General features: G+C 38.8%; 1 non-coding gene across 1 annotated transcript; it reads right to left on the bottom strand.

The window, feature by feature from the left end:
• Positions 1 to 1,743: 1,743 nt before the first annotated feature.
• On the bottom strand, positions 1,744 to 1,850 carry LOC141704543 (small nucleolar RNA R71). Its single transcript, XR_012568000.1, has one exon. It is a non-coding gene; the product is annotated as a small nucleolar RNA R71 (small nucleolar RNA).
• Between the last annotated feature and the right edge of the window lie 12,490 nt (positions 1,851 to 14,340).

The following is a 14,340-nucleotide window of genomic DNA, read 5'->3' on the forward strand; positions in this document are numbered from 1 at the left end:
TGGACTCCTGGGAATGCATGGACTGCTATATAAACATAACTTAGGTCATTTTTCAAGATATAATTCATAATTCAGAGTTTTGAAGACATCAAGGAGGGAGAAGACGACAAGAGATCTTTTGGCATAATTCAACAAAGGCGAAGACGATCTAGTTTATTCTTGTGAATCTTTGTTTTGAGTTATAAATTGGATGCTTGTTTCTTTTTTGTTTGAACCTATATTCTTGTGTGTACTTTGGTTTATTTATTCGTATAAAGACTACGTTTGCCATATCATGTTTTCATTGGAACCCACGTTGACGATGAGTTCGATTATGGGCTAATCGTTATTGTGGGGTTCTAGCGGATTTATTTATGGATTTCTTTAGTTAATTTATTTGATTCCTTAGTGTGTGTGATTGTATGATATCCTAGTTATGGTTGTGCTTATTCATCTTATGAGTGTCGCAAACTTATAAGATAATGTGTTAATTCTTAATGAAGCGAAAGTGAATTTAAGGATTTAGAACTTGCCATGCTAGTATAGGTTCATTTGTTATGCATGATTTGTAGGTAATTTTACCCATCTTATTTATCCTATATAATCAAGATAGACAACTTGTGCTGAAACCGTTATGTTGTCAAATTCTATAGATATATAGGGTCTCAATATCATTGGTGTCTATTCAGCTTCTATCTCTTTTGTGGATGTCTGGTAGAATGGTACTCATGCAACGAAAGTTGGCGTTTATCAGTTTCGTGTTGTTTGATTAGTGTCATCACCATTGTATGCTAAGGTTGATAATAATAAAGCTATTGAATGAATTATTTAATGAAGTTAGAATCCCATGTCTGTCATACATATTAACTCAGTCTATCTTATTCTCGTAGTTAAAATAGTTAGCGTAATTCTTAGTTATAAACATTCTCAATTTGTTATAGTCTTAGCATTGAATAATGACCATACATTGTTGCGTAGGTGCGTAATTTAGATAGTTAACCAATACAGTCTCTGTGGGATCGAATCTGATTTATAACTTATACTACTTGCGAACTCGTATACTTGCGTTTAATATTAGCGTGTGTTTAGAGACTAACAAGTTTTTGGCGCCGCTGTCGGGGACTGCAGTGTTAATTACTAGTTTATGTGCTTTCCATCATTGGTCGTTAAAGTTCATTGACTCGGACATTGTTACTTATTTGTTTTCTTGTTTTATTTCAGGTGATCTAGCGAGGGTGTATGCATACGCGTTCGCGTACTCGCAAGAGAACACTGGATAAAGCTGAGGAAGAACATGTGGTAATTCGTAGGGAAGTTTTTGAGGAAGAAAAGAAGGCAGAAGAAGAAGAGAAAGTTGAAGAGCCAATCGTAGTAGCTATGGGTGATCAAGTAGAGAATCCGAAGGCTTTGATGGACTATTCTAAGCCTAAGATTAATGACATTCAGTCTAACATTTTACCAGCCATCGCAGCTAACACTTTTGAGATCAAGTCAAGCACCATCCAGATGATACAGAACTCAGTTCAGTTTGGGGGTTCTTCTACCGAAGACCCCAACATGCACATCAGGGATTTCATCGAGATCTACGACACTTTCAAGTTCAATGGTGTGACTGAAGATGCTATCAAGCTGCGACTCTTCCCATTCTCTTTGAGGGACAAAGCTAAGTGTTGATTACACTCTCTACCGGCAGGGTTTATCAAAACTTGGGAAGATCTTGCTCAAAATTTTCTTACTAAATTTTTTCCCATGGCGAAGACTGCAGCAATCAGGAATGCTCTTACCCAGTTCGCACAGCAAACTGGAGAATCTCTGTGTGAGGCTTGGGATTGATATAAGGAGATGCTAAGGAAGTGCCCACACCATGGCATGCCTGATTGGATGATTATCAACTGTTTCTATAATGGATTGGGTCCTACTTCTAGGCCTATGCTTGATGCAGCATCAGGAGGAGCCTTGTGGGCTAAGAGCTACCATGAAGCTTATGAACTTATTGAACTGATGGCTGCTAATGAGTACCTGAATTATTCCCAGAGACTGACTCGGGGAAAAGTGGCAGGAATTCTGGAGTTGGATACAGCAACTGCTATAGCTGCCCAACTTAAGGCTTTGACAATGAAGGTGGACACTTTGGCTAATTATGGAGTTAATCAAATCACTAGTGTCTGTGAGCTTCGTGCTTGTGCCTATGAGACTGATCAGTGCATAATTTCGAATGAATCAGCTCATTTTGTGAGCAATGTCCAACGATCGCAGCAACCTGTGCCCATCACCTATCATCTAAACTACCACAATCATCCTAATTTCAGTTGGAGTAATGCTCAAAATGCGGTTCAACAGCCTTATCATCAGTATTCAGCTAAGCAGTACAACCCCCTGATTTTCAGCAACTGCCGTATGCACCATAACAACAGTTCCAGCTGCAACCAGCTAATGAAAAATCTGAATTAGAGGAGTTGAAGCTTATGTGCAAGAGCCAAGCAATTTCTATCAAGACCTTGGAAAATTAAATTGGGCAAATTGCTAATGCCTTGCTAAATCGTCAGCCTGGTATACTAACTAGTGACACTGAAGTGCCAGGAAAGAAGAAAGCTAAGGAGCAGGTAAAGGCAATCACTTTGAGGTCTGGAAAGCTTGCTAATCCCGAACAAACTCAAGAGTTGGCTGAAAAAGCTGGAGCTGAGAAAGAAGTAGAGCAGCAGGATGAAGAAGTGGAACCAAGGAAGACTACTGTTGAGCACACTCTGCCTAAGGGTAATACAGAGGATAAATAAATCTATCCTCCACCTCCTTTTCCTAAGAGGCTACAGAAGAAAAAGCTGGACAAGAAATTCGAGAAGTTTCTGGAGGTGTTCAAGAAACTTCATATCAACATACATTTCACTGAGACTCTCAAGCAGATGCCTAGTTATGCAAAGTTTATGAAAGGTATTCTATCTCAGAAAGTGAAGCTAGATGATTTAGAGACTGTCGCTCTCACGGAGGAATACAGTGCTGTACTGCAGCAGAAGTTGCCTCTGAAGCTTAAGGATCCAGGAAGCTTTACTATTCCATGTTCTATTGGGAAAGTGTCTTTTGACAGATGCTTATGTGACTTGAGAGCTAGCATCAATCTGATTCCTTTGTTAATCTTCAAGTAATTGGACTTACCTGATCCCAAACCAACTTACATGACCTTGCAATTGGCCGACCGTTCTATTACATATCCGACAGGTATTGTGGAGGATGTCTTGGTCAAGGTGGATAAACTCATCTTCCCTGCTGATTTCGTCATTCTTGATTTTGAGGAGGATAAGAAGATTCCCATAATCTTGGTAAGGCCTTTCTTGGCAACTGGCCGAACCTTGATTAATGTGCAGAATGGTGAGCTTACAATGTGAGTGTTGGACCAGGATGTAACTTTCAATGTGTTCAATTCTATGAAATTTCCTACTGATAATGAGGAGTGCTTAAAAGTCGAGTTGGTCGATTCGGTGGTCACATCGGAACTTGATCAATTGCTAAGGTCTGATGCCTTAGAAAAAGCCTTGTTGGGAAATTTGGATAGCGAAGATGATGAAGGTGATGAGTAGTTGCAATATTTGAATGTTTCTCCCTAGAATAGGAAGATTGATATGCCTTTTGAATCTCTTGGAATGGAAGAATTGAGCAAAGCTCCTAAACGCCTTAAGCCTTCTATTGAGGAAGCTCTTACTCTTGAGCTTAAGCCTTTACCTGAACATTTGAGGTATGCTTTTTTAGGAGATGCATCTACTCTGCCTATTATTATTGCATCTGACCTTTCAAGTAACGACGAGGAAAAGCTTTTGAGAATTCTGAGAGAGTTCAAATCGGCCATTGGATGGACTATAGCAGATATCAAAGGAATCAACCCTTCTTACTATAAGCATAAAATTATGCTAGAAGAAGGTAGCAAGTCTACAGTCGAGCAACAAAGAAGACTTAATCCAATAATGAAGGAAGTAGTGAAGAAGGAAATTCTAAAGTGGCTAGATGCAGGGATCATCTACCCTATCTCTGACAGTTCACGGGTAAGCCCGGTTCAATGTGTTCCAAAGAAAGCTTGTACTCCCGTGGTAGCAAATGAGAAGAATGAGCTTATCCCTACACGAACAGTCACGGGGTGGAGAGTTTGTATGGACTACAGGAAGCTGAACAAGGCCACTAGGAAGGACCATTTTCCATTGCCCTTCATTGATCAGATGCTTGACAGGTTGGCTGGTCATGAATATTACTGTCTTCTGGACGGCTATTCAGGTTACAATCATATTTGTATCGTTCTGGAAGATTAGGAGAATACTACCTTCACTTGTCCATTTGGTACTTTCATCTTCAGACGAGTTTATTTTGGTCTGTGTGTTGTACCAGCCACTTTTCAGAGATGTATGATGGTCATCTTTTCTGACATGATTGTCCAGAATATGGAAGTGTTCATGGACGACTTCTCAGTCTTTGGCGATTCCTTTGATGAATGCTTGCAAAATCTTGGACACGTCCTCAAGAGGTGCGTTGAGACCAATCTGGTTCTCAATTGGGAGAAATGTCACTTTATGGTGTGTCAAGGCATAATTCTCGAGCACAAGGTTTCTAGTAAGGGTCTTGAGGTGGATAAGGCTAAGGTAGGGATCATTGAGAACCTTCCCCCACCTATTTCTGTCAAGGGAATTCGCAGTTTTCTTGGTCACGCGGGTTTCTACAGGCGTTTCATCAAAGACTTCTCAAAAATTTTAAAGCCATTGTACAGTTTAATAGAGAAAGATGTCCCTTTCAAATTTGATAACGAGTGCCTTGCAGCTTTTGAGATATTGAAGAAGAGTCTAATTACGGCACCGGTCATAACCACACCTGCTTGGAATGAGCCTTTTGAGATGATGTGTGATGCAAGTGATTATGCAGTTGGAGCAGTTCTTGGGCAGAGGAAGAACAACATATTTCATATGGTCTACTATGCTAGTAAGACTCTCAACGGTGCTCAACTGATTATACTACTACGGAGAAAGAACTTTTGGCTATTGTCTACGGTTTTGAGAAATTTCGATCTTATCTACTTGGGACTAAGGTGACGGTGTTCACTGATCACTCTGCAATTCGATATCTCGTCTCGAAGAAGGAATCGAAACCTAGATTGATTCGATGGGTTCTTTTACTCCAAGAATTGGAACTAGAGATCAAGGACAGAAAAGGAACTGAAAATCAAGTTGCTGATCATCTCTCGCGTTTAGAGAATCCTAATGCTATTTCATTGGATAAGATATTGATAAATGAGTCTTTTCCCGATGAACATTTGTTTGGAGTGCAAGAAGAAGAGCCGTGGTTTGCAGACATTGTGAACTACCTTGTTAGTAACATCATGCCTCCCGACCTATCTTATGCTCAAAGGAAGAAGTTTCTACATGAAGTGAAGTGGTATATGTGGGATGAGCCATTTCTTTTTAGACAAGGAGCTGACCAAATCATTAGGAGATGTATTCCTTACAGCGAAACGGGGGGGGGGGGGATCTTGTAAGATTGCCACTCAACGACTTATGGAGGACATTATGGTGGAGAAAAGACAGCAGCTCGTGTTCTTCAAGCAGGTTTCTTTTGGCCAACATTGTTTAAAGATGCTCACCAGTTCATTTTGAAACGTGATTGATGTCAACGAGTGGGTAATATGTCTAAGAAGGATGAAATGCCTCTTAATGTGCTTCTCGAGGTTGAGGACTTCGATGTTTGGGGAATTGACTTCATGGGGCCGTTTGTCTCATCTTGTAATAATCAGTATATCCTGTTGGCGGTTGATTATGTGTCAAAATGGGTTGAAGTTAAGGCGTTGCCAATGAACGATGTGAAAGTGGTGCTTAATTTTCTTCACAAGCAGATATTCACAAGGTTTGGAACTCCAAGAGTCATAATCAGTGATGATGGGTCGCATTTTTGCAATCGCAAGTTACTACTATGATGAAAAGGTATAATGTGAATCATCACATTGCTACGGCTTATCATCCTCAGACAAATAGTCAAGCTGAGGTATCTAAAAGAGAAATTAAGCGCATTTTAGAGAAATTAGTGTCCATCAAGGAAGGATTAGTCTTTGAAGCTTGATGAAGCTGTTTAGGCGTATAGAACAGCTTGTAAGACTCCATTGGGAATGTCGTCGTTTCAATTAGTTTATGGAAAGGGGTGTCATTTGCCCTTGGAGCTCGAGCATAAAGCATACTGGGCTTTAAAGAAATTGAATCTAGACTTGGATGCATCTGAAAAGAAAAGGATGCTTCAAATGAGCGAACTTGACGAATTTCGACTTCAAGCTTATGAGAACAACAAAATGTACAAGGAGAAAGTCAAGAGGTGGCACGATCGGGGTCTAGTCTCAAGAAATTTGTGGCGGGGCAATAACTGCTTTTATTTAACTCTCGTCTCCGTCTTTTTCCTGGAAAGTTGAAGTCAAGATGGCCAGGTCCTTTTATTGTCAAAACTGTGTTTCCACATGGAGCGGTGGAAATTTTTGAGAATGATCGGGGCCAAGCATTCAAGGTAAATGGTCAACGGTTGAAGCATTATTATGGTGATATGGAAAACCGCGAGGTGGTTAGTGCCGTTTTATTGTCCACTTGATCTCGAGATTCTACGTCGAGCTAGTGACGTAAAAGAAACGCTTCTTGGGAGGCAACCCAAGTATGTTGTACATTAGTATGTAGAGGAAGCAAGAAGAAAGGAAAAAATCATAAAAAAATTAGAAAAAGAAAAAATTTCAGGGCCAACTACAGAAGCTGGGCGCGCCCGCGCTGACCAAGCGCGCGACCGCGCCGTTTTCCCAGTAGCCACGCACGCCCGTGCTGTTCTAGCGCGCGGCCGCGCCAATTTTCCAGAAGTTAAGCGCAGTCGCGCCGTCTCGGCGCGCGGCCGTGCCGGTCCCTGTTCGAAAAAAAATAAATACAACAGTTTTATTAGAGAAAGTCGGGATTTTAATTTCAAAATCAATTTTAACCCGAGTTTTACTCTACCACATCCCATAATTCTCTCTCCCAATCAATCCCATTATTCCCACGATTCCCATAATCAATCCCACTTCTATTCCTTATCAAATTCACACCCCTCCACCTATAAATACATACACTTACATATATCTTCTCCACCAATTCACAAACTCTCAAACACATATTCTCTCTAAACACTTAAGCTTTTACTCACTTTTATTCAATCCTGATGGCACCCAAAAGACAGATAACTCAAGTTGGAAGCAGCGCCACCGATTCTTCTACTGCGAGTGGTGTGAGGCCCAGGTTTTCTACTCCTGAGGGTGAGGAGGAGTACACGAGGCTTCTCACGAAGCCTATTGCTAAGGAGAGAGGTTTTCTACCATCTGGGAACGATGGTAAGTTATTGAAGATGATCTTGGAGATAGGCTGGGTTCCTTTTGTGAGGCTTCCGCGGCTGTGCCCATGAGTATTGTGCAGGAGTTCTACGCTAACGCCAAGGAGGAGAAGAATGGTTTTACGGTGGTGAGAGGGAGGACTGTTGAGCAGCCTGCGAGGAAGGTGGGGCAGGATACCTAGAACGATAAGACTCCAGAGGATTTTGATATGGATCTCATTGTTGCTACTCTGTGTCGGCCCGACATACTGAAAGATCAAGAGGGGCATAGCCACCGAGTATTCTACGTTTCCGGCATCCGGTATGAACATGTTTGCCCTTGCCTGGAACATTTTTATATGTGCTAATATCATGCCATCTTTGCATGTGCATGAGGTTACTGTTGAGCGTGCACGGCTGTTGTGGGACATTCTGGAGGGAGATTACATTGATTTGGGGATGGTTATCTACCAGGGTATTTTGAGATTTTTGAGGGGAAGCACTACGGGGTCTATTCCGTATGCGTCTGTGGTGACGAAGTTGTGTGTGGCAGTTGGTGTGCATTGGCCCATACATGAGCAGTTATAGATTTCGAGTGCTCCGATCGATAGCACTACTTTGGCTATGATGCAGGAATGGGATGGAGGCATGCCCGATCTGAAGGGGCTTGGATATTCTTTTGACCACCTACCTGGTGGGAGGCCAGCTGTTGGTCAGGTGAGCAGGACTGCATGGAGATCTCAGTTAGGAGATGAAGGGGGACCATCACAGCAGCAGCAGCAGGAGGAGGCAGCAGGAGCAGATATGGGAGCTGGTTTGAGTTCGATGCAGTATAGGCATCTTGCACGGAGGATGGATGCGATGCACGACATCCATAGTCAGTTTGCACGTGATCTCACCCAGGCACTTGGGACTGCATTTAGAGCTACGGGACTTGACATCCAGTGGCCAGTCTTTGGTGAGGAATCCGTATATCCACCTCCGGACACACCTGACACTCCACCCGTTGAGGGTGATGATTCTGATTCTGAGTAGGTATGCCTGATTCCTTACTATTACCTTTACTAATGATAGTGAACATTTTAAGTTTGGGGGTAGTAGTTGAAGGAATATGTTTATGTGAGTCTCATATAGTTTGCATGTTCATGATAGTTTAATTCGTATAGTTGCATATATTTTTCCATGTAGTTTTTTTTATTTTCTTTTTGGTAGTTTTTATGATAGTTTGTTCATGTAGTTTCATGCATTTGCATTATATTATGATTCCCTTAGATAATTTTTCTGATTAGTTGGTGATATTGATGCTAGGTAGTTATGTCGTATTTAATGATGTTGAGTCTTATTGGATTGATTTGCATGCTAGAGACACTTGTATTTCACTAAGTCTTATAGGTTTCTAGAGTGCTAGATTGTAGTCATGAGTTGTTGATTTATCGAGGTTTAATCGCTTATTTATATTTAGAATTTAGGGTATTCTCTTAATAATAAAAGACATGGATATTTAAAAATTGGAGGAAATTGGATTTTAATGCTAGTTGTGTGGCTAGGTGTCAAATGGCTAGTAGCCGGCTCATATTTTTATGAGTAGTCTAGGGTTGAATGAGATGGAGCGAAACGCACTCATTCAGAACTTGTTGAAAAAGAAAAAAAAAGAAAAAAAAGAAGAATAAGTGTTATGTATAATTGATCACGAGTGGGCTCTTTAGTACTCGAGTTATTAAGTTCTTAGGGGACTTTGTGCCTAGTGACCTAAGGCTTTTATAGCCTGGGATCCGCTAACCTAACGCTTGCTACATGGGTGCTATTATATAAGTCTTTTATGGACCTCACTCATTGCACGATCAAATAAGCATATGCGTTTTGTCTTGTTGTCGACCTAGTTTCAATAGTATATTTGTAAGCATTTGCACACACGCACGTCTCTTGTAACACCCCCAAATCCGGGGTCGGGTGTGACGCCCTCCAAACCCGGGGTCTAGATTTGGGGGTCACTTGCCACTAAACTGTAATAAAATAATCACAGCGGAATAATATAATAAATACGACCCCTTTATCTGCACTGGATCGATCACATGTTATAGTATGGAACAGGCACTAATACAAACCAACTGTTATTACAGACCATAAGTCTAATTAGTTTTACAAATTATTCAAATTTTATTACAAACCTCTAGACTATCCAAGCATCCCAAAACAGTCTACCTGGAATACACACCACTATTTACAAGCACTTGACTTCTGACCAAACCTGGATCTCAAGCCTGCTCTGGCTTAGCTGAAAGATTAGATTGATAAACAAGTATGAGCGAAAGAAATGCTCAGCAAGCAAAATAAAATGTACTTGAAATGATAAACCACATTCTGATAATAACTGAACAAAAGGGATGAAAGCAGTAATATTTGATCAATAATAAAGCTTCACAAGCTATCAACAATAAATGATAATTTTTAGATTGGAATCTAACTCCGACGGACGTACTATCACATGCTGATCAGCCCGTGTGATAGCACAAGGTCATGATTCATAGAAACATGTCCCCAAAATACGAGTACTCAAATAAAAAGGCAATATACCTGCCTGTGACAAAAATGGTGTCATAATATTTCATACAACACATAGAAATAGCCCTCCGCTGGACCGTCCGTCCCGGTCACTTACGCATTCATCCAATCCATAAAACATTTTGATCAAAGGAGGCGAATCAAAGGACATCCTTAACCATATAACTCTCCATTTCTCATGGTCCAGAGTTATCTCAACAATCGATGGCAAAATAACTAGAACAATTAGTTATTTGCTAATCTCAATTCAATGTTCCACTGTATAGAGTAATTTATAGAAAAATATAAAACGTTCAACTATTCTGAACTTATAATAGTATGGAAATTGAAAGAATAAAGTTCAGAGTCAATATCAATTGAATGATGAATAAAGATATAGGTACTTGCATAATATGATTCGAAATAAACATCACTTGAACAATAAGTGAAGTTAGGGGTACTTGCCTGGTATGCTCAATAATCTCTTACTATAACTCTGCTTATAACTGCTGGCTACTATCTCCGTCTAACACTTGGCTGCACTCCTTGCTACTTGCTTCTATAAACAAAAGGACTATCTTAATTGACAGAACCAAACTCAATCGACGTAACTATACGTCTGGACATCTACCCGATCGTTTATAACTAGCATGGCATTTTAAAACTGTAAACAGATAGCATGCATATCATGCAACACCTAGTCATGGCATTCATATAGCACATAATCACATATTTCATGTAACACATAAGTCAGATTATTAAAAGATACGTTCTAAGGCGTTCAAAATTAAAATTAATTCAATATTAACATTTATCGATCAAATATCGACTCAAACTGATACACAAATCAAATGACATTGTAATACAAAAGAAATTAAGTCTCAAAAGTATTTTTTATTGGAAGCACAATATTTTTCTGAGTCTGTACGCGTTTTCTTCGTATTAAACGGACAAACGGTTGATTTATTATGAATTTTTGAACATTTTCGGAATAAAACGGGTCTCCGAATCATTTAATAATTAAATAATAGGGCTCGAATACTCGAAAATAATTTTACAAAAATTATCGAGCCTAGAAAATAATTTAAAATAATATTTTAAAACTCGAAACTATTTTTCGGAATTTTTAAATCAATTTTAAATAATTAAATCTAATTATTAAATCAATTAAAATCAATTAATAATTAATTAAATTAATTAATCAATTAATTATAAATTAATCGATTAATTAAAATAATTAAAAACAAATTAAAATTAATTAATAAAATAATTTCGATTTATTTTTGAATAAATAAATAATTATAATAATTTTCTGAATTAAATAAATAATTTTTTCTAATTTTTAAAATAATAAACTATCATTTCTTAAATATTTTTAAACATAAATCTAATTTTTGTAATATTTTAAAACATAAATCCATGCTTTGCAAGATTAGCAAAAATACAGGTACCAACCTGCATTTTTGCCATCTTCCCCGACCCCGTTGCCGGTTGCCGGCCGGACGCCATTAACGGCATTCTGAGCTTTTTCGGCGAGCTAAAATCAGTCCAGAATTCAACCAAAACACAGGCGTATGATCTATGCAATCCCAGAAACACATCTGCAGGGTTCGTTCTTGCAAACAACACTTCGTTTGTCCGAAAAAGGCGACCAAAGTTTCCGCCGCCGTCGAGTTTTAAAACTCCGGCGAGCACGAATGTTCATCCTCTGTTCAATCCAATCATATCACTCGATTGCTTATCACACGATCTGTTTAATGGTATAAGTCATACGTTCCCAGGTTTAACGAGTCAAAAATCCGGCCAAAAATTTAAGTTTTTCGGTGAGTTCATTCAAGAACACCAAGAACGCTCAAACTCGAGAATCAAACCAACTTTTCTACATGATGCAGAACTCAAAATCTGACATATTATATACCAAATTGATCAGAAAACATACTCTACAACATGGAAGCATCAAATCACATCAACAACATCAAGAACAAATTTTCATAATTTAATTATCAAATAATTCGAATATAAATAATTAAATAAGAAAATTACCGTGATTTCTGGGCAGAAACTGATTATTGATTCAGAAAGAAGATTTCGAGAGCTTCGTTTTGATATGCTGCACACCCGAATCGGAGTTCGATAACGCCTTCGTTCGTGTGTTTGATTCTCGGAACGTATCGGTTTCTCGGGGTTTTCTCAGTATTTACGGTATTTTAACTGATTGCAAATGAATAAACGGAATAAACGAAATAATAAATAAGCTATTTATATTTATGAAATATTGGATCGTTCTGGATCGTTTTGGATCGTTAAATTAGTTGCTTAGCCGCTAAGTAACTGTAAAAACGATACAATTCAATACCAGAATTGGATAATTATCAAAACTGGGCTTTTTATAAAACACCATATACGAAAATAACGTAAAAATATCCCGTCTTTTAAGAATACGGGTTTTGTTGATTACCGAAATGATTATCATATTGAAAATATTGCGTCGGGCCGTGCACGGGTCAAACCGTAATCCGGATCGAAAAAGTCAAAACACGGAAAATGTCCGGAATTACCAGATTAAGTTAGGAAGGAGTTTTCGGAAGAGTTTCGGGTGGTAAAAATGCAAAACAGTTGAAGTTGGAAGATTCCCGGCTCTATAAAATAATTTTATAACTATTCTGAAAATAATTAATAATTCATAAATCATTATAAAATCGTATAACACTCCAAAAATTACCAGAAAAATACCACAATTATCTATATTTTATTCTGGACATATAAAAATTCAAATATTCAAATAATGTCACATATAATCATTCAGATATCAATTCCACTTTTCAGATAATTCACCAAAATTCACATAAAATCACATAAACAATTCCGAATAATAATAATAATATTTGAAAATATATGTGATATTACAATCTACCCCCCTTAACAGGATTCTGTCCTCAGAATCAGCCTAGGAAAATAAATGAGGATACTTGGATCGTATTTCGCTTTCCAATTCCCAAGTCGACTATTCAACCTTGGGATTCCTCCATAAGACTCGCCTAAAGATATAGACTTATTCCTAAGTACTCTTTCTTTCTTATCTAAAATCTGCACTAATTGCTCTACAAAAGATAAATCTGGCTGGATCTCGATTGGCTCGTATTCTATCACATGGTTCGAATCAGGTAAATAACGCTTCAACATTGACACATGGAACACATTGTGAATATGCTGCATGTGAGGTGGTAATGCTAACTCGTACGCAACTTTTCCCACACGCCTCAAAATCTCAAAAGGGCCAACATAACGCGGACTCAGCTTTCCTTTCTTTCCAAATCTTGATAAACCCTTCCAAGGTGAAACCTTCAATAACACTGCTTCTCCAATTTCAAATTCCACATCTTTTCTGGTAGGATCTGCATATTTACGTTGACGGTCTTGAGCTGCTGTTAATCTTTTCCGAATGAGTTCTATCTTCTCCTTCGTCTGCTGGATCAATCCTGGACCCAAAATCTTTCTCTCACCAACTTCCTCCCAACATATTGGAGATCTGCATCTTCTCCCGTACAAAGCTTCATAAGGCGGCATTCCAATACTGGCATGATAACTGTTGTTGTAGGAGAATTCAACCAATGGCAAATGTTCATCCCAACTTCCTTCAAAATCTAGCGCACATACCCTTAGCATATCCTCAATAGTCTGAATCGTCCTTTCACTTTGACCATCCGTCTGCGGATGATACGCGGTACTCATATTCATCTTTGTTCCGAGACAATCTTGAAAACTTCTCCAAAATCTTGAATTAAATCGAGGATCTCTATCTGAAACTATGGATACTGGAACTCCATATCGTGTCACAATTTCCTTAAGATATAATCGAACCAATTTATCCATTGAAAATCTTTCGTTGATAGGAAGAAAATGCGCTGACTTCGTCAATCTGTCGATAATAACCCAAATAGCATCATGATTTGCCCTGGTTCTCGGTAATCCAACTACGAAATCCATCGCGATATGTTCCCACTTCCATTCTGGAATGTCCAACGGTTGTATCAGTCCACTGGGCCTTTGATGTTCCGCTTTAACTCGCTGGCAAGTATAACATTTACTTACCCATTCTATAATTTCCTTCTTCATGCTTGGCCATCAATAGTTTTCTCTTAAATCTCGGTACATCTTCGTACTTCCGGGATGAATAGAAAATTTGGAGTTGTGAGCGTCTCAAAGAATTTCATCTTTCAGCTTGGCTACGTTGGGTATCCATATTCTGGAAGAAAATCTTAATATCCCTTTATCATCCTTTTGACTCCCTATCTCTTCTCCAGTCAAACTGTCTCGTTCATGGCTCATTACTTCCTCCTGACATCTTCTTATCTTCTCCAATAATTCTGGTTGAAAAGACATTGCACACAATACCTCTGTAGACAAATTTGGGATACTAACCTCTATTTCTAGCTTCTCAAATTCCTTGATCAACTCCTCTGATGAAGTTATCATATTTAACTT

This window comes from Apium graveolens, unplaced genomic scaffold (genome assembly GCF_009905375.1).
Source record: "Apium graveolens cultivar Ventura unplaced genomic scaffold, ASM990537v1 ctg796, whole genome shotgun sequence".
Lineage (NCBI taxonomy): Eukaryota > Viridiplantae > Streptophyta > Magnoliopsida > Apiales > Apiaceae > Apium > Apium graveolens.